We start from the raw sequence: 26,944 nt of genomic DNA on the forward strand, positions 1-26,944 counted from the left end.
TTGGGACTCTTAGCTTTGTCAGTGGTTATTAGCTGTTTAAGACAAGCATTTGCAATGCAATCGGTCTCGCTTTGGGACCTTATAAGTATTTAGCGATGCAGGGGGACAACTCCAGGGGGCTGTAGTATGTAACCTTAAGGTAAGCTGTATGTCATCATATTGGAACTTGTTTACAATCTAGAATTGTAAAGCGATTTGTGCAATGACATTCTTTCCCTTGACGGTTCTGCTGAGGAGGCCGTTCTTGCTGGATGTCCGGTTCCTGTATGCGGGGGTTGTAATAAAGAATCCAACAGAATAATCAATTTTCAAGAGGATTTATTTCAGGATTACTACATCAATTTGGCGACAAGGATGACCATCCCCCTGCCATCTATTTAATATAAAGAAAATCTGTCGGACTCCATATTTCAACCAACGACTCTTTCTACATTTAACCCCTTCAGTGCCCGCCCCTTTCCCCGCCCTGTGCCGGGCGTTGCATTAGCGGGCGGGGTCTATGACGAGCTGGACTCGTCATGGGCACAGCGCAACCGCGGCCCATGACGAGTCCAGCTCGTCATGGGCACTGAAGGGGTTAATACAGATATCGTGCAACTATCGCAAAGGAAACGACGACAGACAACTCCGCTACTTCGTGAGTTTCGTTGTTGTTTCTTCCTACGTCACTGAGCGCTACTGACTTTCAATTTGGCACCAATTGCCACTACAGTGAAACAACGACGGACAACTCTACAATTGCCCGAGTTTAGTTGGTTGTATTTAGTTGGTTGTATGTACTTAGCGCGTTAAACTTTGCTGGCTTTTGAATTTGCAAAAAAAAAAACGTTGTCATTGACAGTTTCACCGGTGCGACTGCCTGTTTACCTTTGATTCTGCTGTTGCTCCGCGAGCGCTCCCATTGATGCGCAAACTGGTTTTGAACAACGCTCTTGCACTCGTCATCCTATCAGCATATCGCGCTAACGTCATAGCACATAGGGTCACGCAGTGCGACCCCGGCAGCCATTTTGGATTTACCAATCCTACATCGTATTTCTTCATAAAATCGAGCACACTTGTTTTTTTCATTCCTAGCATCCAGCTGAAATTTCACAATTTATTGCAACGTTATGAGCCCTACGCTAAAGTAAGATTTGATTTCATTTTTTTAATACTATTGTTTTCTTCAACTTAGTTCAATTATATTGGTTTATAATACAACATGGATGGAGAATCTAATACAGCTTCCACAGCATGTAATGTTGCACAGAATGCTAGTGTAAGCATTACTTTAAGTAATCCAAAAGAATTCTTAATTAATCCAGGAGAACCTATCATAAAATGACAAGAGTGGAAAGAATATTTCATAAATTATACAGCTACTCTTGAAGACAATGGTAGTGTCATGTCTCCAGAAAGAAAAAAATAATTTTAATGCATTGTTTAGGACCTGAAGGCCTTAGAGTATATAATCAAATGCAGAAAATTGAAAGAAGTGGCGACGGTGTTTTTAAATGTGCAATAGCTGATTTGGATGACCATTATTCATCGATTGTATGTGCAGCAGTATCTAAACGCACGTTTTACAAACGTAACAAGATACCAACAAATCTATTGAAGACTATGTTTCTGCTTTAAAAAATTTAGCCATCAAATGCAAATTTGGCTCTTTACATGACTATATGATTAGAGACCAAATTGTTGTGTACTAAAAATAAAAGTATTCAAGATAAACTTTGGATTGAAGGGGATGCTAGTCTCAAAGATATTATCACTTTAGTTAAGAAAGCAGAACTTTCTGAAAGATGCGCAAAAGCAGTATCTCTTTCTAATGAAGCAGTCACGGTTAACAAAATCAGCAGCAGTAGAAAGGAGAAAAGTTTTACTAACAAACAGCCAAGATCTTACCAGAATACCAATTGGAAAACATTCCAAAACTCAAATCTAAGAAAAGATGAGAACACTTCTCAGTCCGGTTTCGTGTGCTACAGATGTGGGAGTACATCTCACACAGCAAGATTTGATAAATGTCCTGCCAAATCAACATAATGTTTATAGTGTGCAATTATTGGACATTTCTCTAAGGTTTGTAGAAAAAACTCTTCAAAAAGTCACGTGTTACTTGCATCACAAACAGCAATTCAGATTTATCTTATAATAATGATGAGGAAGATTCCTTGGAAAACTCCAATATCTCTAAGAATGCTAAAAGACATGTTGTTGTTAATATTACAAGTGATGACAGCAACAAACCTTTATGTATGATCTCCTTTGGTGATATAACCCTACAAGTTGCAGCTGATTCTGGATCTCCATTTACCATCATTGCTAAGTCAATTTGGGATACCGAGTTTGCTAATTCTATTGGCCCACATTTAGAACTGACTGATGTAAATCCAGAAAGCTTCACTGGAAAAAAAATTGAAATGCTTGGTTTTAGATCCTTAATGTTTGAATTTAAAGGTAGGAGAGCATTATGTAAGTTGTATGTAGCTATGGATGGACCTTTGGTTTTAGGTTGGAAAGAGCAATTTTCTCTTAGCATTATTTTGAATCCAAACAGCCCCAAACAAGTGTTAGTAATGTGTGAAGCTGAAAATACAAAGAAATGGGTTTTGGGTGAATTTCCTGAAGTTTTTGGAGGGGGTATTGGAAATCTAGATGGTTTTACACACAAGATAAGAGTCAAACCCAATGCCGTTTCCAAAATTCATAAAGTGCGTCACATTCCACTAATTGTACGGGATGAAGTAAAAAAATGAACGTAAGAAATTACAAGATGCTGAAATAATTGAACCAATCGAAGCATCTGATTGGATTTCCCCGATTGTTATTGCCAGACGTGCTAATGGCAAAATTTGTATGTGCATTGACTTAAGGTATCTAAATGACAATATAATCATTGACCAATTTCCTCTACCGAGGACTGACAAGATGCTCTCGTTAACTAAAGGTGCAAAATGGTTTTCTACCATTGACTTGTCCTGTGCATTTCACCAGATCTCTCTACACCCCATGAGCAAACATCTTACAGCTTTCAATACCCCGTTCGATTGTTTCCAATTTCGCCGCATGCCATTCGGTTTAGCTTCCGCAGCTGCGGTATTCCAAAGGCTCATGTATGAACTATTTGGTGATATGCAAGGAGTAGTATTCTTTCAAGACGACATTCTGATAATGGGACCCAATAAGAAAGTCCATGATGAACGTTTGAGAAAGGTATGCGTATTTTACAAGATAAAGGAGTCACTGCTGAACTTTCGAAATGCAAATTTGCAGAAAGAAGTGTAACTTATCTTGGACATGAAGTAAGTTCTTTAGGCATAAGACCAAAAGCCAGCCTAGTAAGTGCTATTAAGGATGCTCCTCCACCCAAGTCCAAAGAAGACCTTAGATCCTTCTTAGGACTCGCAGAATGTTATTCAAAGTTCGTTGATAAGTTTTCTGAAAAAACTCATGTCATGAGATCTTTGCTTAAAAACAAAACACAATTTAATTGGTATGTTTCTTGCCAAAGATCTTTTGAAGAGATTAAAAAAGCTATTACTCATGCACCTAGTCTTCAAGGTTTCGATCCTTTTGCAAAAACTATTGTGACCACCGATGCTAGCAGCAAGGGTTTAGGAAGCGTATTGACCCAACTAGATGTTACCAATAGAGAGGTCATTGCCTTTGCATCTCGTTCACTCACCACCACTGAAGAACGATATTCTGTTGAGCGAGAGACCTTAGCCTGTGTCTGGGCCCCAGAGCATTTTAGAAAGTTTCTGTGAGGCAGGAAATTAATTTTACGCTGCGACCATAAACCGTTAACTAAATTATTAACTACTGATGGTTTAACCAACGCTACAGCTAGAATAGCTAGATTGTCCATGAGATTACAGGATTTCATGTATGACATACAATATATGCCTGGAGCCAAAAACTTTACTGCTGACTTTTTAAGTCGTATGTCCCTACCATTAATTGAACTTGACAAGAACCCTTGGAATGATTTTTCAGTCGCTCACAACTCTATAGATAGAACTCAGAGTAGTTTTAGTAAAGAAGAGTGTCTTGAAGCGGAGAATGCAGACCAAATCTTACTTGTTCTTAAACAGTTGATTATGAAAGGTTGGAATGGTATGGACAAAAAGTTTGTCAATGATGATTTAAGAGGTTTTTGGGAAGTTCGTGACAAACTCAGTCTCTGTGATACACTTGTCTTACGAGGTGACAGAATTGTGCCACCGAAAAATTTAAAAAAGAAAATACTTGATTTATGTCATGAAGGACATTCCGGAATTACACGTACCAAACTTCGTTTGAAAGAGCTGTATTGGTGGCCTAGGATGGATTTAGATGTGGATAGGTGTGTAAGGTTGTGTGTTAAATGTGAAGTTTCGGACAAAACACTTAAAACATATAATCCACCTTTAGCTTCTCCCCGTTGTCCAGAATTTCCTTGGGAAGTTGTTGCCATTGATTTCATGGGACTGGCAAGATGGATCACAAAAGTACATTTTAGTGCTTATTGACACTTTTTCAAGATGGTTAGAAATTTGTGTAGTGGATGTTATCAATACAAAAACTGTAATTACATTCCTGGATGACATTTTCTTGAGAGAGGATTTCCCTAAATGTATCAGATAATGGTGTACAATTCAAATCCCTTGAGATGAGAATCTATTTGGCTGCATCTGGTATTCAACAAAGGTTCACAGCTTTATATCATCCTAGCGGAAATGGTATTGTTGAGAGAGCCAACCGTAGTATTAAAGGGGTTCTCCAACTTACCAATAAAAGTAATCTACCTTGGGAAGACGAGTTAAAGAAGTTACTTTGGGCCTATAGAAGAACTGTCCACAATACCACTTGCCAAAGTCCTTTTTTAGGTCTCGCCTGACCCAACTCATGCGCTGGTCTGGCGAGACTTATTGAGAGGCCTCCAAAAAGTGCTACCAGGCCAGCCTAGAGCTACAGTGCATGTGCACGGGCGCGCGCGCCGCGCTTGACCGAGATTACTTCTACTTTGATGTTTGATGGTGATCACTTTAGCGGCCGCACGGCCGCTTGGCATAGCCAATAGGTCTCGCTCTTGTGAACTCATACGTATTTAGTTATGCAACTGTTGCATGGCTAAACACTTATAAGGTCCCAAAGGCGAGACCTATTGGCTATGCCAATGCTTGTCCTTAATGAGAGGCAGAATTCCACATTCAAAAATTAATCCTAGTTGGTTAAATAAGAGTAGAATGATCCAGTGTGATATACCTACTGTTAGAGAACACATTAGGGACTCTCAAATAAAGAATAAAAATTACTATGATCTAAGACATGGCACTAAACATGTGAATTTATGTAAAGGTCAATGGGTTTGTGTTAAAAATGCTAAAAAAGTCTCCAAATGTGATAGTAAATTCAGTGAACCTAAATTAGTGGTTAAAGTCATGAACAACACTGCCTTGCTACAAAATGGTGAAGTATGGCATTTCAGTCACCTTGCACCAGTATCATTTAATTGAGAAACCGAGAATGAGTGCAATAGCACAACATTTTGTTGGTGGGATACATTTGATTCCACACAAGATACTGATGATTCTAATTTGACTAGTGATAGATGTACTGTTAGTCCTGAATGTATGACTCTGCCAGCGGCTTCATCCAATTATGATACAGTGTTAAATGAAAATTCGCATGAATCTTCTGTTATTCCTGATTGTGCTCCCTTTCCAGTAAAGTCATCGGAGTCTGATCCACTTGTGGATGAACATTTACATATGCTTCCTGATTCTAATACACCAAGTCTTCCCTGTGATAAAGATTTGGTTAAAACATCTAGTGGAAGAATTATTAGGAAACCCAAATGTTTAGAAATGTTTGATTGTAGTTCATTATCCTTTTTGTTGTTTTGTTTTGTTTTGTTTAACCCCTTCTGTGCCCATGACGTGCTGGACTCATCATGGAGCACAGTCGCGCTGTGCCCATGACGAGTCCAGCACGTCATGAGGCATTCCCTGGGGAATCCCTCTGGTGCGGGCACCAGAGGGATTCCCTTTAATTAAAAATAGCCTCGGGAGCTGGGGAAGAGCTTCCCCAGCTCCCGGCCCCCCCCCCCCTCCCTCTTTCAGTGTAATGACGATCGGCGCGCACTTCGCGCCGACGTCATTACACTGAAAGTGAAACTGGAATGAGCCAAGAGGCTCATTTCAGTTTCACTTTGTACGTGCTCAGGGGGCTATCTCAGCCCCCTGAGCACGTAGAAAGACGGGAGAGGTATCGTTGGAAAGGGGAGAATCTCCCCTTTTCAGTGGATCCCTGCTTAGGGATCGCCACAGGAGGGCGATCCCCAAGCAGGGATCCACCCACTAGACACCAGGGAGGGGGGAGCGGCCCCGTGGGCAAGGGCCTTTGCTCCCCCCAAATAATTTAGGCATTATTTAGTCTTTTTGCCCCCCCTGGGGGGCAGATGGGGGCAGTAGCCCCCAATCTGCCCCCCCCCCGGGGGCAAAAAGCCCACTAGACACCAGGGAATTAAAAAAAAAACAAATAGGGATGGGGGCTGCCCAAAACGGGCAGGCCCATGCCACCACCCCCCAATATTTACAGTCTTTCTGCGCCCCCCGGGGGGGCAGATGGGGCATCGGCCCCTAATCTGCCCCTCCGGGGGGGGGGGGGCAGAAAGCCCACTAAACACCAGGGATTTTTTTTGCGCAATTGTTTTTAGGGTGTGGGCTGCCCGAAACGGGCACGCCAATACCCCCACCCTCCCCCCCACAAAAATGACAGTCTTTATGCCCCCCAGGAGGCAGATTGCAACTGTAGCCCCCAATCTGGCCCCCCCTGGGGGCGCAGAATGCCCACTAGAAACCATGGATTTTTTTGTTTTATTAGTGTAGGGGTAGGGGCTCCCCAAAATGGGCATGACAATACCCCACCCCACCCCCAGAGAAATTCCAGTCTTTCTGCCCCCCCGGGAGGGCAGATGGTGGCAGTGTCCCCTGATCTGCTCCCTGGGGGGGCAGAAAGCCCACTAGGCGCCGGCGAGTACGCAGGCTTTTTTTATGCGTGGGGGCTGCCCAAAATGGTCATACCAATGCCCCCACCCCCACAAAAAATAGCCACAGTCTTTCTGCCCCTTTAGGGGCATATCAGGATGAAAACCCCTTCCCCGATTGCCTCCTAGGGCGTCAGAAAGCCCACTGGGCTCCGGATTTTTTTTAGCAATGTGCATACCTGTGGATTTTGGGCCCTAGCGCAGTTGGCACGTAGGCAAACCTGTACATTCTTTAAAACTAGACTCCGGGGGGAATCCTGGATGGGGTGACTTCACTGGCTCTCACCAGGTTCTGTTACCCAGAATCCATTGCAATTCTAAAAATGTGTCCAAAATAACACATTTTCCTCACATTTCTGTGGTGGAAAGTTCTGGAATCTGCGTGGGTCCACAAAATTCCACCCACCCTGCGTTCACCAAAGTCTTCAGAGAAAAATGGTACCTCACTTGCGTGGGTAGGCCTAGTGCCCGTGTAAGGCAAGGGCCCAAAACCTATTGAGGCGACATCAAAATTACCTATCACGAGAGCGCTAGGTGGCGCTAGCCAAGATGGCCGCACCGAGGTGAGGCTCCTGGATGCTGGACCCCTCGCATCCGCCCCGCATCCGTCCTGGCTGCCCTGAGTGCGCTCTAATGATTGTCGCTGCATCCTGAGCTGCTGCCCTGCCCTCGCTGAAAGTTTTGGCCGATTTGGAGCTGGAGGGACCGAGTGAGGCTGCCCGTGAGCAGCACCGCTGAGCGGGACGCACCCGGCCGGTTCCTCGGCCGACGGTGCCATCTACGAGCGCCCGCGGCGCGCCACGATGGGTGAGGGCCGCGAGACTGCCGGCGGCTGGCCTGTGATTGAGGGAGCCAGTGGCGTGGAGCCTGTGCCCGCATTGGAACACGAGTGAGTTGGGGGGGACGGCGGACGCTGAGTGCCCCCCCGGAGCTGTCACAGGGGGCTTCCCGGATCACCAGCGGCGCGGCCCCGTCCGACGGGCGGATCGGCCTGAGTTGTGTGGGCTCAGCTGTGGGGCCGGATCCGGCTTCGCCGCCGCTAGCGCCCGCTCCCTCCCGCTGCTGCAGGCCACGGAACAACGCTGAAGGTGAGCGACGGCTTCCCCCTGGCCTTCCCACCCTCCGGCCCGGGGCGCCCGATGGGAGATCAGTTGTTGGGGCGATCCCTGAGGTGCCGCGGTCCCGCCGGACCCTGAAGACGGCTTCCACGCGCGGCGCCATCTCCTTGACACCCACAGCGGCGGCTTGTGTGAGAAGCTGTGCCGGACTGGCCCTGCCCTGCACCACTGCCTGAGAGGTATTGCCGGACCCCCCCCTCCTGCTTCTTGTACACTTAGCCAGGCGGGGCCGCCCACGTCTGGGCTACCGGGGGCGCCCCCTGACCCTTGCGCCCGGGGGGGGTCCGGCTGCTGGCCCCGGGCCGAGGGAGGCGGCGGTGTTTCCCTACTGACTGGGTCGATCCTGCGGACGGGGGCAGGGAACGGCGATTCAGCGGCCCGTGCGCTGTGCCTCGACTGGTGGCCGGTTCGGGCGCCGCCCACAGCGAGGGGCCTGCGGCGGAGCGGCGGTGACTTGGCCCAGATTCAGCGGGTGAGGCACGTGTCGGACGGGCTCGGAGCCCTCCATCGACGGGGACAGGACGTGCGCCCTGAGCCCACCATGGGCAAGGAAAAAGTCCCCAGGCCACCGGCGGCGTCCCATCAGGCGAAGATTGACCGGTTTGCGAGTCCGGACCCGCCAGGCACGGCCGGAGGGGAGGCGCCGGCCCCGATCAAGGACTTGACCACCATCCTCCAGGCTATTGAGGCCTCTCGCACCTCCTTGGAGGGGATGGTTGGGGAAGTGAAGGTGGACGTTACACGCCTGCGGCAGGATCTCCGCAACGCCACGGCCCGCATTACGGAAACAGAATCCCGGATCTCCACGGCGGAGGATGACATTCGACAACTACAGGACCAGGTCCGGGAGCTTATGACCCACTCCAAAGAACTGCATAGACGAGCAGATGATGCCGAAAACCGTGCCCGCCGCAACAACCTTTGCCTGGTGGGCTTTCCGGAGGGGGTCGAGTCGAGCCGAGCCGACTACTTCCTGGAGGCATGGTTTAAGTCCTGGATGCCGGCGGCCGGGTTGTCCACTTGGTTCGTGGTGGAGAGGGCGCACCGGTCGCTGGCGGCCAAACCTCCGGTGGGAGCCCCCCCGCGCCCCTTTATTCTTCGGATCCTCAACTTTTGGGACAGAGACGCTATCCTGCGGGAGGCGTGGGTGAGCGGCCCCGTGACTTTTAATAACCACACCATTATGATCTTTCCGGATTACACCCGGGAGGTCCAGGAACAACGCCGCTCCTACACGGAAGTTAAGCAAAAGCTGCGCTTCCTGGGCCTCCAGTACCAGTTCCCGGCCCGCCTGCGCATCGTCTTCCAGGGCAAGACACTGTTCTTCGACACTCCCAGGGCAGCCTGGACCTGGCTTACCGAGGAGCAACCTCTGCGCCAGTCTGGTGGGGTGTCACCCGATACTGGGCCCCGGGGCCATGTCGCAGCTGGGTCCCAACGACCACGGCGCAGGAAGCGCACGCACTCCCGGTAACGAAGAGGCGCGGTGGTGGCCAAAACCCGGTCCGCGAGCGTCTCTGGCAGACCAGTGAGAGACTCCTCCGCCTCGTCCGGTGCCTCCTCTCAAGCGGCTGGGGGGTCCCGGCACCGACTGTCACCTGGGCCGGATGGGGCTCCGACCTCTCTCAACACACACATTGACCTGTCGGACCTCTCCCGCAGCCCTGCTATATGACTTTCTGTTTGTTTCCAGTATCCAGAGGAGGGGCTGCGACCTTGCCCGGTGGCGGGGGTGGGGGGGCTCCACGGTCTCGCACCTTCCAGCAGCAGCCTAGGAAAAGACATGGGAATCCGTACTCCAGGAGGGGTCCACCACGCTCTTTATACCCGAGCGCCCAAGCTTGGGGTCTTGTGAATGTTGGTTCAGTTCGGGCGACAGATGCTTCCGTTCTGTGCCTCACTCATGTGGGAGGCCCAAGTACCCGCGACAGGCAAGGGTCCAAAACGTAGCGCGCCTCAACAGGCAAGAGTCCTAAACGTAGTGCGCCTAACTACGTTTTGGGCCCTTGCCCGTGGCGGGTCCTTAGGCCTCCCACACGAGTGAGGCACCGTTTTTATCAGGAGACCTGGGGAAACGCTGGGTGGTAGGAAATTTGTGTCAGCCCGGTGATGCCACAACTTTCCCACACAAAAATGTGTGAAAAAGGTGAATTTAGCTAAATTTGAGGTTTGCAGGGCATTATGGGTAAGGAAACGTTTGGGGATCCACGCAAGCCATACCTCCCTGGAATCCCCCGGGTGTCTAGTTTTCAGAAATGTGTGGGTTTGGTAGGTTCCCCTAGGTGGCCGCCGAGCACCGGGCCAAAAACCCAGGTGATCCCCCTTGCAAAACCAGGTCGTTTTGAGGTAGGCAATTTTCATGTTGCCTCAATACGTTTTGCGCCCTTGCCTGTCGCGGGTACTTGGGCCTCCCACACGAGTGAGGCACCGTTTTTATCGGGAGACACGGGGGAACGCTGGGTGGTAGGAAATTTGTGTCAGCACGGTGATGCCACAACTTTCCCACACAAAAATGTGTGAAAAAGGTGATTTTTTCAGCTAAATTTGAGGTTTGCAGGGCATTCTGGATAAGGAAACGTTGGGGGATCCACGCAAGCCATACCTCCCTGGAATCCCCCGGGTGTCTAGTTTTTAGAAATGTGTGGGTTTGGTAGGTTTCCTAAGGTGCCGGCAGAGCTAGGGTTCAAAAACTACAGCTAGACACCTTGCCAAAAAAGGTTCATTTTTCACTGCGAAATTGAGGTGTGTCCACGATGCATTTTGCGCCATTTCCTGTCGCGGGCACTAGACCGACCCACACAAGTGAGGTACCATTTTTATCGGAAGACTTTGGGGAATGCGGGGTGGGTGGAAATTTGTGGATCCACGCAGATTCCAGAACTTTCCACCAGAGAAATGTGGGGAAAATTTGTTTTTTTGGCAATTTTTTAGGTTTGCAAGGGATTCTGGGTAACAGAACCTAGTGGGAGGCAGTCAAGTCACCCCATCCTGGATTCTCCTGGGTGTCTAGTTTTCAAAAAGGCATAGGTTTGCTAGGTTTCCCTAGGTGCTGGCAGAGCTATGGTTCAAAAACTACAGCTAGGCACCTTGCCAAAAAAGGGTCATTTTTCACAGCGAAATTGAGGTGTGTCCACGTTGTGCTTTGCGCCGTTTCCTGTCGCAGGCACTAGGCTGACCCACATAAGTGAGGTACCATTTTTCTCGGAAGACTTTGGGGAACGCGGGGTGGGTGGAAATTTGTGGATCCATGCAGATTCCAGAACTTTCCACCAGAGAAATGTGGGGAAAAAGTGTTTTTATTGGCAATTTTTTAGGTTTGCAAGGGATTCTGGGTAACAGAACCTGGTGGGAGGCAGTCAAGTCACCCCATCCTGGATTCCCCTGGGTGTCTATTTTTAAAAAATGTATAGGTTTGCTAGGTTTCCCTAGGTGCCGGCAGAGCTAGGGTTAAAAAACTACAGCTAGACACTTTGCTAAAAAGGGTAATTTTGCATTGTGAAAATGTGGTGTGTTCACGTTGGGTTTTGAGCCATTTCCTGTTGTGGGCACTATGCCTACTCCTACAAGTGAGGTACCATTTTTATCGGGAGACTTAGGGTAATTCAGATTTGTAAAGGAACTGTTATTACCTATTGACTTTTGATGCATTTCTGCCTTCCAAATGAAAGACATTGTGTAAAAAAGAAGTCATTCTAAAAAATGACTGATAATTCTCATGCTAGTATGAGTATTCCCAAATTCGGAAATGTGCAAATATCTACTGTTTCTAAACTCTATATTTTGTTCCCATTTCAGAAATACATAGGTGTCTTTCATACTGATTTTTCCATGTACACATTTTTACAGAATAATTACTATATACCCAAGTTGCTGCTCAGTTTTTGGCTCTGGGTTCGTCTGGTTCTTGGTGAACCTACAAGTCCTATATATCTCCACAACCAGTAATGTCCAGCGGATGTAACGGTACATTGCTTTCAAAGAGCTGTCATAATTAGAAGAAGTTACAGGTGAAAACGTCGACACAAAAGGCGCTTTTTTTCAACAAATTTTCAATTTATCCTATATTTAACTGTTAGTTTCTATAAAGAAACCTTGATGGATCTACCCATTGCTGAATTCAGAATTTTGTCTACTTCTCTAAAATGTATAGCTTTCCAGGATCCATTATTGCTTTTGTACCCATTTCTACCATTAACTGGAAGTAGGTCGAAAGCACAAAAAGTAGCAAAAATAGGCTATGTCCCAGAAAAATGCCAAAACTGTGTAAAAAATGTTGGGTTTCTGACAAAAGTCTGGTATCCCCTAAAAGCTGGGAAAATGGTGATTTCAGCCCCACAAACCCTCTTTTGATAACACTTGCAGGGAAAACCCCAGATGCTTTCATTTGCAGCCCGTTTTCCCATTTCCCCCCAAAAAACCTACATTTTGCTGTATTTTGGCTCATTTCTGTAACCCCTCCAGGGGAATCCACAAACCCTGAGTACCTTCAGAATCCCCATGATGTTGGAAGAAAAGGATGCCAATTTGGCGTGGATACCTTATGTGGTCAAAAAGTTACAGGGGCCTCAACGCGCACTACCCCAAATAGCCAAAAAAGGGCGTGGCACAGGAGGGGGAAAAGGCCTGGCAGCGAAGGGGTTAAATTCCTTCAAAGGGGGGATTGTGTAGTATGTAACCTTAAGGTAAGCTGTATTTGTGGACGAAAGGGATGCACATTGTTGGATAGGAAAGTTGAGGAAGGGCAACCCACAGGGGCTGCAGGAAGTAGGACACAAAGAGGCATTGCAAAGGGGTAGAGGTGCAAAGAAAGAATGTAGGTGCAGGCAGGCAAAACAAAGTGCTGAGGGGGGGGGGGCGAGAGAGAGAGTAGCATCAAGACAGGTGGGAGACATGCAGAGGGACTGTAGTGTGGATAGTGGAACATAGTTTGCCAAATAGGAGGGGAGGACAATGTCATACAGGGGCTATAGGAGTGGGAACACAGAGGGCCTGCAGGGGGTGTGTGACTCGAACGGGCTGAAGGGGCAAAGCAGGGTGGTCTGGGGCACAGTGCTGGTTGAGTCAGGGCAGGGTGACTTATAGAGTAGCTGCAAAGGCGAGGTTAACTGGCATTCATAATAGCTGCTGCATGCACAGGGACTGCAGGTACAGCGGCTGGGCTGGGCTGTGCTAAGAGGGGTTGCAAAGTGATAAGGGTACAGCAGTGGTGTGATAAGTTGTCTTATCGAGGAACTTCAAGTGGTGAGGGCACACCCACCATCATAGTTGAAAACATTTACCAACACACTAAACATGATCTCCAACGATAAGCGTAGTATGCATACAGCGTTATTTAAATGAAAGGGTTCCCTGTCACATCTGACCAACCACATTTTATTACACTTGTTGAATTTTAAAGTAATCAAGGTACAGGATGACAAATGAATTACCCCTTTAAAATACATTTAAAAGTGGACTTTCACAGAGAAGACCGCTTAGAATAGTTTGGCTAAAATTATAAATGTTTACGTTAAGGTTCCAAAACAAACTTTGTTAAAACCAATCCTCAACAGAATACAATAGTGAAACCTGTGCTGTGATTTAAAAACATTTGAAAGGCAATTTACCAGCATTGCACAGCGGTGCGGCAGGAATTACCCACTAGGGACTACAGGCCATCCAGCGCTGTGTGGACGCAGGCTTGAGGGGTTGGGAGTGCAAGTGGCGCAACTCCAGGCACAATGTGGGCATGTGACTGATGTCCCCACTTATTTAAACAAGGTGTGAGAAATCAATCTGTTGTGTGACAAATCACACATCAGTAAGGGCTCAAAATGACACCTTTTGATATAGGAGATGAAACACGTACACGTCATGCCTTGCTTCATGCTAGGCAGCAGGGGTGTAAAATGCACGTTGTGCATAGGTCACAAGCTCACCTAGGTACTCTTAAGGTGCAGTTATTTAATACGAGAGCCTGGCAGTCTATATCGGCTCTCCATCAGGAGAGTCGCACGCACAAATTTCGTGACAAGTCCCAAATGGACTCACTCAGCCTTTCAACCTTACAAAGTTGATATATGCAGTTTGTCGAGTACCCTTAAAGCCTTTCATTTAAGCATTCCGTTTTTGCAGTATGTGCTCTACAAATTGAAGGGAGGTATCAAGTGTTGTGGCACCGGGTACCCCAGGTCAAGGTCCCAGCAGTAGCGCTCGCGGTGCACCGGTCCCTCCCGCGTCAGATGTGATGCAAGTCCACAGATGTGTCAGGCCGGTTTCCCATCTCTACCTGCCTGCGCACTGCAGGCACCACGACAGTTCCTTCCTCTCGCTGTATCAGTCTCTCACCCAAGTGGAAGAACCCAAACGAAACACGGCCTCGCGCCAAGTCTGCACGTGAGGAATGACCAGCACCCAACCCGCCCCACCCCGCCCCCCACTCCTTCACTGCCTAGGCGGGAGCAGTCTGCACGCGAGCGTACTCCAAAAGACCATCATCATTGAAAACATTTACCAACACACTATCACTGCTAGGCATGAACCGGGCTCCAAGGTAAACAAGCTAGGCTGTTGCTGATCTGAATTCACAGACAGCCCGCACTGTCCTAGCTGCCGTGCCCTCTCTTGCCTCTTTTACAGAATTTAATCCACAAAACGCTTTTGGAGTAGCCTTATCCGACAAACGGCCGTGATAGCATCTGAAGGCCGCCGTGATAGGCAGGAACTCGCAAGGATGAAGTTAATAAGGCAAATATTCAAGAAAAGAGAGTTGGCAGCGACAGCCGAATACAAGAGCCCGGTGTGGCCGTAATTAAGAGCATGTGAGCTTCCTCAGAGAAGGATCAGGGGAAAACGACAGACCTCGCTGCGAAGATTAGTTTCAATGAAATGGGCTGGAGGCAAAAGTCATTGTGCCCCAAGTAGGAGAAAATCAATAAAGAAAATAGTGCTTACAAGACCATACCGTGTAACAACCGAAGTAGAGGGGCCAGTAGCCATCGGAGGTTACAAATGAAGATAAGGCAGTACTAAGGAGGGACTAACAAGCCTATTAAGGAATTAGAAGCCAGTATTTACGAAGGACAAAGACACAGGCCAATTAAAAATATGGGTGGAGAGTGAGCGAGGCTTCTCTTCCATACTCCATCACAGCAGATCGCCAGAGCAGCGCAGGCGCGCTGAGTCAGGCTCCACCTAAAACAAGCATTTGCAATGCAATAGGTCTCGCATTTGCGTAATTTTAAGCTATTGGCGTTGTAAATGACAATGCCTTTCATTTATCTGTTTTCAAAACTAACACATAGATAAAAGGTTTGTCATTTACAATGCCAGTAGCTCGAAGTCTCGCAAATGCAAGACCTATTGCATTGCAAGGCCACTGGTGGTGCTCAGTCCTTGTATGCATGAAGGGGCGTGTGATCGTGTGCACTGATCCCTGGTGTGTGTCCTGGGAGGGCTGCCTTCACGAGCACATGGAAACGTCCGGTGTGCCAGCCGGTGGGCATGGAGCTTACAGTAGTGCTCAGCCCCTGTGTGCGTGAGTGAAGCGACAAGTGATCGTGTGCAAGGGGCCCTGGTGCGGTGTCTGTCCTGGGAGGATAGTCTTCACATTATCCACTACATGCCAGTGTGTGCTGTGTCAACCGGCAGGCACGGGAACTTACAAGTTGGCATGGTTAATGCTACATTGAAGACTTGTTTAAAGAAACTCTCCAGATAGACCTCCCGGTCGCTAAAGTGACCCCTCTTCTGTTCCACGTGCTGAACAACCTCTCGCCCCCTTCTCCTTCAGGACAGGACATCTAAGCGTGTGGTGGTAAGAGTATGAGTATGTGTTCCTCCCTTCCAAAACAATCTGTTTTAATAGATAGGATGGTTCCTTATTATAACACAATATAGTAGTCCAGGGTGATTTTCAATCATCACTTTATTAATCAATTTCACTTCTTTTAGATTCGGTGAAAGATGGTCAGAAAAAGATGACAGCCGACACGTGTTTCGCCCTATGTGGCAATTCAAGCCAGGGCTTTCTCAAGGCTAAGCATTATTTTCAAAGAACATGCTGTCTGACGTTGGTTCAATACATTTCAAATTACAGGGCAACATGTGAAAACATCCAAAATCTAAGGAGAAATACATCATTATTTTTATATTTATAATACATACAAAAACGTCAACATGACAGTCCCACAAATATGTGACAGTTTAAAATCCATGTCCAGGTATCTAATCTACATAGTGTTCATATGCAGGTCCATTATTAATTAATTACAGGACAATATGTGCCAAAGGTCTTTTAGGGTGCCATATTTAGCATTTAGTTTAGTTATTGCGTGGTGTATAGTTGCCAGGCAATCCTGCGTTCATTGTCAAAGTGAACAGCCTAGCGTATTTGGCAGAGCTTGAGATGTGTAGTACAGTGAAATGCCAAAACAAAGTTCGTTTGGACACGCAAGTAATTCTGATTGTGTGATCGCTCAAAAAAGGCTCTCAAGACTGACTAGCGCGTCTTAGTTACGGTCAGAAGAACGGGGGATAAAGCCACCATTCAAAGTAACTTACTTTAACTTTTCAACAAATCCCGGGATTAATCAATGGCCGAGACACTTACAGTTCGACAGTGAGAAGACGAAACGCTGACATAGAGGAGAGTGCAGAGGTCCAGTTTAACCCGGAACTGAACGTACGTCCCCTCGAGCAAGATCGATTGAATTGAGGACCAACAGTATTGTTCGCATGTTCGGCATAATTTCTAATACTTTGTTTGTACGAATAATAAAATTAAAATGAAAAAGAAATAAAATTAATTATGCAGGGATGGAAAATAAACTATGAGTGAACAGCCGATGAATAAGAAAGGCATTGGTTCATTGAAGGGAACAGAAGTATAGGTACTAAAAGCAGCCATATGGGCTCAAAACAGACGCCATCTTAGTGTGTCCAGATAGTTAAAAACAATATGAGTGATAGTAGCGCTGGGGGTAAGTTTAGTAAGCTAGGACAAAGTTGTGTGAACAAATACGCTAGAAATCAATTGTGGAGGATACCCGACTTGATGTAGAGAATATCGATATAATTATAGCGCGTCAGGAGACTACGTGAATATCTGCAGAAGGTTTCGCCTACAGATGGTGCAGTCGCCAGAGAAAAAAGACTAGGTATATTACACAAACTGAATGGAAGTTTGGACAAACCTAGTGGGACAGAAGAGGAGTAAGACTGGTAAAAAAAAAAAATATATGGATCATCAAAAGGGGCTATAAACATAGCACTACAGGAGGATTGTCTAAGTATCATAACTTGATAATTGGACGAGCATAGTTGGCAAGGCCTCGCAAGGACAAGTTTATAGATGAGGCAGATCTAAGTGTGTGGTGCAAGGAATTGATAATAAATGTTTATCTAGCTGAAAAATAATGCAGCGTGCCTAGCTCTGCTTTTTCTCACTTCAGAATCTCGAGGCGCTGTAAGGTGTCTGAAAGGTGACATGGCGCTATGCAATGGACTGGTAAATAATAAAGGACTCCCCAGCTAAAATTAATGCACCATGCACAACTCTGTCTTCTCCAAGAAAATGAGGCGCACTGAAGGATCTGAAAGGTAAAATGCAGGCGCTACACATTTTAAAAGTTAGCCCCGAAGAAATGTAAAAAACGTATTTTATTTTGTATGCAAATGATACAATGCTCCCAGATTTTACCCCTTGCCGTCTCCAGACTCCCTGAGTGGTGTAAAGGAGCTATATCAAGCTCCAATAAATGCAATTAAATAAACCGGTCTGTTTACCATAAAGATTAGCACGAGCCTGGCGCTTTCTTCCCCCCCATTCAAAACGCTATAGAGTGTATGAGCGCAACATGTCGGCACTACACAGAATACCAATGAAAAATAAATACACACACACAACTAAAGAAACGCTTCGCAAGCAAGATCACGTTATGTACCTAGTTTTTTTTTTTATCAATTGTTGCAGGCTAAGCGTATTGAAGCGCCTAGAACAGCAGCCCGTCGGTGCTACGCAAAACGGGGGGGGGGGGGGGTGGAGGAGGGAGGGAATAGGCATGGATAGCGGAGGGGGAGGGAAAAGGCATGGGCAGCGTGGGGGAGGAAAAAGGCACAGACAACGGTAGGGGGTAGAATGGAAAACACGTACAACGGGAGGGGGCTTGAATAAAGGGATCGGGGAATACAAATAAATAAACCGGTCACTTGACCATAAAGATTAACACGAGCCTGGCGCTTAGTTCCCCCCATTTGAAACGCTATACAGTGTATGGGCGCAACATGTCAGCACTACACAGAATACCAATGAATAAATAAATACACACACACACACACAACTAAAGAAATGCGTCTCAGCTTCGCAAGCAACATTGCGCTATGTACCTAGCTTTTCATCAATCGTTGCAGGCTATCTAAGTGTACTGAAGCGCCTAGAAAGGCAGCCTGTTGGTGCTGCGCAAAACACTAATAACTACATTAATGGAGAAGTCACGGACAGCGGGGGGGGGAGGGAAAATGCATGGACAGCGGGGGGGAGGCACGGACAACGGGAGGGGGGAGGATGGAAAACACGGAGAACGGGAGGGGGCGTGAACAAAGGGATGGAGAAAAGAAAACAGGAGCGAGGGGGAAGGGATGAAAAGCAGACACCACTTTTAACAAATATAGCTTTCACAGATGCAAACAACGACAGGGTCTTCAATCATTTGCGGGGGAGTCGGGGGCTACTGCCGCTGTCGGGGGAGCCGTTCCGTATCACCAGCGGGGCAGCAAGAGGGAAGCAGCCGCGAGGCACCACGCGCCTAGCTTGGCAGTGTAGAAGAAGTCAGCAAACGAGAGGGGAGGGGGGAATGCCAGCAACAGAGGAGCCCGCGAAAGTGAAAGTGATCACGATCACTACGAAGGAAAGACACATGGCGCTGCGCGCGTGCACGTTCACGTGCACTGTAGCTTTAGGCCACGGCAGCACTTTGAAATGCCCAGATATAAAATGTCTCTTAGAGCCTTTGGCTCACGAGACCTAAAAAAGAGTAGCAATGATTGTTGCAAATAGTTAATATTGCAAATGTTAAAATTGTGAAATTACGAGACTAGGAATTAAACATTACTGAGGCTTCAGAGTGTCTCAGTTACTCCTGTTCTATTCATTGTATGTTAGCCGTCTATGCCCTTCTTCTCTCCACATCTCCCCCATCTGCATATCTTGCATCTTTCCTCTTCAGCACCATTTTTCCACTCTCTCCTTCACTTGACCACCTTCAAACACAGAAAGCAAACACTTGCCTAAAGAGCACTGCATTTTCCTATACTCTCGACCTTGATAATATTTTGCCAACTGTATGACACCTACACAAACACAATCCTACACAGACTCAAAGTTTCAGCGCAATGGGCATGTATTCAAGTGGCTGAGAGGCCATGGTGACCATACAGAGTTGCCAAGATTACCATATAGAGAGGCCAAGATGACCACATATTCTTAACTTTGACCCCCTGACGGGTAGTGTGGGATACTCACATTGCCTCTGGCCTCAACTCCAGAGCTCTCACTCGAGATCCGTTATAAACACCGGGAGGAGACCAAGTTCAAAATACACACCATACAAGAGTAATATGCAACACAAAAAGTACAGAAATACAATATCATGGAAAAAGCAAACACTTAAGGAATGCAAGATTAAGTACACCTAAATCAATGACATGGATTTCACTCGTTCATAAATCAATCTGTGTTTTGGTCTGTAAAGTAAAGCACATGTATGTTGGCCCCATAGGAACCCGTTGTCCATTTTTATTTAATACCGGGCTAGAGACCCACAAGGACTTGGCCCCCTAAAGCCCTGGTCCTACTTCTTTGAGTTTCATTCACTTTGCCGAATCCTGGCAACCGACCACTGCAACAGGCACTAAACAGCGCTCTCTTTGGCTTTGACTCCTGAAACTCTCATAGTATCACCATTGGCATCCTTTCCCACCCCTCCAACATAACATATATGCAAATAAATAAATACACAACACATTTTTTGTTTGGGTAAAGTTGCTGCAGGTTTATTACATACACCGTTCTGTTATAGGTGGGTTGTCTTACGGGCAATCCAAGGGCAGGCAACCCACTGGGCCGCCTGATGAGCCAGGCAGCACTGGGGCGAACCCCACCTGTGCTGCCCTTGCTGGTGATCCTCTTCCCGGATCAAGTGACACTTGGTCCCTTATTACTCACGCCCCTTTCAAGGCAGAGTAGCATAGCAAACCTCCGGTTGTTCAGGCCCACAACCGCCCGAAGGACTAACGGGGCGCCGACACGGTTTTCCAGGAACCTCACATGAGGCTCCTAGGATTTGGCTCTGGCACCCCATATGGTGCCACGCAGGAGTACCTTTCTGTAACGCCCTGCTTCCAGATCGCTCTGTAACTCCACCATAGCTCTGGAGGTGGCCACCGTCACCGCCAGAGCCCCCCCCCCCCCACCAAACAGCTATGGTCTTACCTGCAACCTCTCATTTCTAGCATCTCGCTCAAGTCTAAGAGAAAAAGGTCCATGCCTACTGGCGATAATTGAACGCCATCAGCCTCAAAGTATCCTTTCACTTTCTCTTGAATCATCTCATGTCTGATGAATCCCAGACCCCTCTGGTCAGTAAACTTGCGCAATGCCCCGTTCACTCGCTTCCGGGAATGCTCAACAGCCTCACCAGACTTTGCCCCTAGCCACATTCGACGTGGGATCATCTCTGACCAGCAAACCTCACATTGCCCCATGCACTTGCAAATTTCACCTAAATCGCTTTTCATGGCCTGTAAGATTAGCCTTTTCCCCATGGCAATGAGGTTGTTGCCCCCCCAAGTGTATCACTAGAATATTGGGGGGAGCCCCTTGTGCCACCAGTCTCTGATCCAATCTGTTCCTGAGGCTGCTCCATCTCATTCCAGTGAAACCCATCCACTCAAACTGTCTGTGGAAATCCCTGCATCCAGTTCCGGTGCGCCGCCCACTGAGCCACCCTGGAGATGAATGAATGCCCATACTTGGAGCCATAGTAAAGTAAGACAAACAATTTTAACACACTACTCTTTAATGAACATTTATAACACGCATAATATGGCATGACGCACACTGCAATTCACTGCACATTACTAATACAACAGAGTACATCAAGGGCGGATGTAGCGCTTGTAGCATCCGGACTCCCACGTCCAACCTTTTTTACGCCCCCTGGCTCCATGCCTGCCTTGAAAGCAGCTGTGGCTGCCCCTATCCTGAAGGAGTGGCTGGAGTATTTCTTGTCTGGCTGTGCAAGGCCTGACCTTGATAAGCTTGCCCTCATCAATCGTTCCATCTGGTACCTAGTCAGGGGTCCCTGGTGAGCATGTATCAACAGGTAGCCGGGGCGTTGGGACAACACGTAAGGTACTCCTTGACCTTGGTGACCGGGCAATATCTGTGATCCCCAAATAGCCTTAGCACCACATCAACACACCATCCTGCCTGATCTGTTTTGGACTTCCTGAGGTGGATGGACAGGGTGTCTGCGAGGGCGACATCTTGGATGCTTAAGGCATCCCCTGACCTGTCAGCCTTGGATCTTGCCACCAATTCACTAATGCGAAAAGCACCAAAGAACGCTAAGCAGAAGGCTGCCGCAAACAGTGTCGCCTCTAATTGTGAATAGGTGACACCCTCTAACACGTCCAGCATACCCTTGAGAATGTCAAAATCAATAGGGGCCCTGTTGTCCGGGGCCCTGGACTCCTCTCTGGCCCAACCCTTGAGGGCGGCCCTAATGAATGATTTCGTTGGGTCGTGCCCCCCCATCAGCTTGGCGTCGTGGCTCACCGCCGCCAGGTGACCACATACCCAGGAGTGGCTCCTCCCCTTTTTCTTGACCCATACCACGAATGCCTGCACTATGCCCTCAATTGGTATGGAAGAAATTCCCAGTGATTGTGACAGTCATGAAGGTGGCCAGGTGTGCCCTATAACGTTTCCTAGTACCTGGGGCTAGCGAGCGTTCTCCCATTACTCTCAGTCGTTGCTCCACTGCAAGATCCTCCAGAGGTGTGCCGGGAAGGGGGTCATCTCTGCTCTTGCTCGCGGCCAGGCCTCCCCGAAGATTAGCCACTGAAAACGACAAAGAGCATCAGCCGCCACATTCTTGACCCCCCTCAATATGCCTTGCCCTGAATTTATTACAACGCAGGCAAACCCTGACCAACTCTCTGAGCAGGCAAAGAACCAACAGGCATTTGGCTGTCTGCCCATTGATGGCCTGCACTACCGCCAGGTTGTCAGACCAGAATAGGACCTTTCTGTCTGATAGTGTCGTTGGCCATTGATGTAATGCAATGACAATTGGGAACAACTCCAGGCAAGTGATGTTTGCCGTGATGTTGCGCGTGCGCCAGGCGTTGGGCCACTCCTGAGCTCACCACTCACCACCCAAAATTGCCCCAAAGCCCTCTCTACCTGATGCATCAGTGAAGAGGCAGCGCTCCGGACTGTCCGCCCAAGGTGCCCTCCAGATCACCGTCCTATTGAACTGCGTGAGGAACTCGCACCACATAGAGGTCTTTCTTAAAGCTGGTCCCCAACCCGAACTCAGTGGTGCGTCTTCTTAACCTTTGCTGTTGCCCTTGCTAGCCTCCTGGAAAACACCCTCCCAGCCGGAACCCCTAGGTGCCTGGCCATGTCATGGAAACACTGCAAACCTCTGCTGCACTCCTGTGTACCTGCGCCCCTGATGAACAAAAAGTCATCCAGGTAGTGGGTTACCCCCTCCACCCTATATGTCCTCGAGAGCACCCACTGCAGGAAAGAGCTGAAAGCCTCAAAGTATGCACAAGAAACTGCGCACCCCATGGGCATGCATTTATCAAAGAAGAATTCACCCTCCCACTTGAAACCCAGGAGATGCTGGCTATCAGGGTGGGCCGGCAGCAGGCAGAATGCAGACTCAATGTCTGCCTTTGCCAACCTTGCTCCCTTGCCCGCCCTCCTGACCATATCCACCGCCATGTCCAGGGAACAGTAAGACACCAAGCAAGTACCCTCCTCCAACCAGTAGTTTACTGAGTTGCCCTCGGGGTAAGACAGGTGCTGGATCAACCTAAAGGCACCTGGCTCTTTCTTGGGCACCACCCCAAGTGGGGAGATAACCAAGTTGTCAAAGGGGGGATGCTTGAAGGGGCCAGCCACCCTCCCCAGGGTTGCTTCCTTGTTAATCTTTGCTAGCAAAACTTCAGGAAGTTCACTTGCCGATCTTAGGTACTCAGAATCCCTGCACACCAAGGGTCCCTGGTAAGGTATTTTGAATCCTTTCGTGAACCCCTCAACCAGGAGCAGTCTGTCCTTGTGGTTCGGATATTTGCGGATAAGGTGAAGGTTAGAGACAATAATGGGGGACAGACCCTTTGACATGGGCAACCGAGAGGGCCCTCCCCGTGGCGTGAACTGGGGACGACACTGGTGGGTGAAAAGAGTAGGTGCCTGGGGAGTTTTAGGGGGGCCGAACAATGACACCGGTCTACTTCTCGTGCCGCCCAGGCAGCGGGCTGGAACTGTCTTGCTTGTTACAGGAATTGGCTGGGTTTGTGGACCCGCACTTGCTACAAGTGTGGGAGAACCTGCAGGATTTGCCCCAGGAGCAGGACCCTGCATTGAACAACCTGCAAGTCCCATTGTAAACTGTTCTTGCTCCCTACTTGTGACCCCCCCCCCTTCAACTACCATTAAAGGACTTGTTGAATTGACCCTTCTTCTCCTGCTTCCGACCCTTAGTCTGGTCACCCCCATTGCTACTTGTGCTTGTCTTGTCCTTTGCTTCAACTGCCGGTTTCCCCAAATGCTGAACCCATAATTTTACTTCCATTTGGTCCCAATCAAGTTCGGGACACATGGACTTTTCTGAAGTCGCAATCATAGCGGTACCATCCCATCCCCCCCGTTTGCCTCATTGGTGATAATGCTGGCATACTGAAACAAACCTGGCCCTTGTTCCGGGTATTTTTCCATTTTCACTGCTGCCAGGATGGCAAAGGCCCCCATGTTGCAAGATTTTTGTCAGGCCAAGCTTGAAAGCGCACTTTGTCGTTTTCCTTACCCCCCATTTTTCTTGGGTCTACCCCTTCTGCGCTGTGCATGAGCAGTGTGAAAATGTCGATAAACTCTTCTCCACATTCTATCCTTGGCCGCTAAAGGAACCTCCCACGCCAAGGAGCAACGCCTTGAAGCCATTGACAGCTAAGTGACAAGTGGCTTGGACACAACGGCTGCCATAGTCACTGCTGCAGAACTGGTGGGAGTATTGCCTACCAGGGGTGAGGTGGGCGGGGTTGCCACCGGTAGTGTAACCGGGGGGGTTGGGAACTCCTACTGGAGATGGATTGGCCACCCCCGCCTGATGCTGCCCACCCAGTTCTTGGGGGCTGCCCCTGGGGACATCACTGCCTTGGGGGAGAGCTGCGCATGCCGTGCTCGACCCCTCCCCCCTCCCCAAACCTGTGTAATGGACGGTACCTCCGGCGAACCCGCAGGTGGAGCTGACACACAACCCCCACTGTTACCACTGGTGTTCTTGACAAGCGGGCTGGGCCCAGGAAAGCCAGCTCTGACGTCAGCCATGAAGCTCCTTCAGAGTGTCTGTGAGCTTACCCAAGTCCTCTGTTGCGTAGCCCACTGGTCGCGAGTTGCTGGCCGGGGGTATTACAAGTCGCGGGTGCACGGGCACCGGTGCGGCAGTGATACAAGGGGTGGTCGTGACCAGACTCTTGGTTAGCAGCGGTTCTGCCCGGAAGTCTTTGACTGTGGGCCTGCGCATTCTTTTGGACATAGAAGGGCCTACTTCTTCTGCGTGCTCCTGCTCTGTAGTTGAGACTGCACTGGCAAATCCGGAGTCCTCCGGATTATGAGCTTTCAACAGCTCGGTGGCCCAGGCCAATCCCTTGGTCTTAGCCAATTCGAGAATGGCTGCAACCTGCGCATCTTGGGAAGTGTCTGGCTGGGTTTCCTCGACTTGGGACCGCTGCGAGAATAGAGGGGGGGGGGGGGGGGTGGTCCCTGACTCTCCATCCTGTCTCCTGCGTTTGCCGTCTCAATCTGGAAGATTGAACTTTAAGCAACTCCCACCTGGCAAATGATCAAGACGCGACCCTCATCTGTCTCGGTGCAACCTCCGCATCCTCTCCCCCACGTTTGGTACTTACTTACTTGTCCTTGGACTATCGAGCTAAGTTGCCGATGATCGTATGCTGTTCCGCTATAACCCGCGTGCGAAGATGGAAAAAGGTTACGAGAGCCCCCCACGTACCTTCCTTGCATCGCGCCCTCGCAGCCCCAATGCTCGCCATGTTCCGTGGAACTGTGCAACGTCTGCACATCCCTATGATATGTGCCCCTACATGGAAGGAGGATGCTGCCCCGTCCCACCACCGCTACGGCATGCCTCAAGGGATCGCCCGGGTCCCAGTACCTGTTGCGAATTTGCCTGCGCCGTCTGACCTCACTTCCCCCTCGGCGTAATGATCTCCAAGTTAGCCACAAGGGCAAGTTAAGTTAGCGCTGCAATGAACAAGCACGTCATTACACTCCTGCCCACGCCCCGTCACATTCCTCATAGTGGTCCTGTGACACACCAGCAGGTTCTGTAAGATCTGGGCCCATTGTACCAAGCCACCCAGCCCGCCAATGCCCGTCGCAGTCACCTGTGTCCCCCAATACCTGCTGCGTGCTCGTGTGTACCGGAAGTTATTCCTGAAATTCAGCGCTGAACGTCTGTATAAACCTAGCTGGAAAACAAGAATAATCATTAGGATGTTCGCGTGGACTGCTAGCTCAACGCGTGAACCACTCCTTATTGGGTCGTAAGGGGGCTGTGGAGGGGTGGAGGGGGGGGTGCTAGCTTTGGCAAGTTGCTCATGCTGATAATACGGACGATGCGGGCCCCCGCTGACTCCATGGCTGGGTGACCTCTCGCACCCGCAAGGCCTGCATCTGTCCTGAAAAATAAAAGAGGCATTATTACATACACCATGCACCTGATCAAGGGCGGATGGACCGGAAGTCACAGAGCTCTGACTCATGAGCAAGGGGGGTTAGAAGGCCAGAACTGATGTTGGCCATCCCCTGGCCACCTTACTATTGTTGCCCCCACGCCGCCTCCCAAAGCGCCGCGCTCCAGGAAGTGCCTCGGGGGTGGGGGGGCCCCGAGGGGTACAGCCAGGGCTCGAGTCGGGGTACCACGCGGGTGGACGGCGTCCCCCCACTTATTTTACCAGGTTTTTCCGGGTGGACGCCGTCCCCCCTGCCCAAAAGCTGGACAGCATTGTGTGAGCAGAGAGCCCGGGTGGGAGGGAAGTTTCCCGTAAATTACCAAAGATATGCTAATATGGAGTGATTGGGAGGCGGAGCGAGCAGGCGTTGGCGGTTAACGCTTGGAATGTGTGTCCTTCTGTAACATCGAGGAACAGACCAGGGGTAGCAGTGCTGTGAAATGCCCCGTCATCTAAAGGCATATGAATACTCATAAGATTCCTGTTGTGACGTCACTTCCGGTGACAGCGTCCCCCCACTTCTTTTCATGGGATTCCTGTTGTGACGTCACTTCCGGTGACAGCGTCCCCCCACTTCTTTTTTTAGGACTTGTGCCCTGGGTACAGCTGAAAAACAAAGATAGCACGGGGTGAGGCATAGCAAATTTTACATTCCACAAAACCATGCAGGGGGCCCAGTGGTGTTCAGCCGCAGGCCCCTGCCCAGTTCGGGCCCAGAGAGAAGCCCCATCCTTGGGCCACTTCTCCTGCAGTGTTTGCTCCCACCCTTCACCTCTGCCCC

The sequence above is a fragment of the Triturus cristatus genome, chromosome 7, assembly GCF_964204655.1.
Source record: "Triturus cristatus chromosome 7, aTriCri1.1, whole genome shotgun sequence".
Lineage (NCBI taxonomy): Eukaryota > Metazoa > Chordata > Amphibia > Caudata > Salamandridae > Triturus > Triturus cristatus.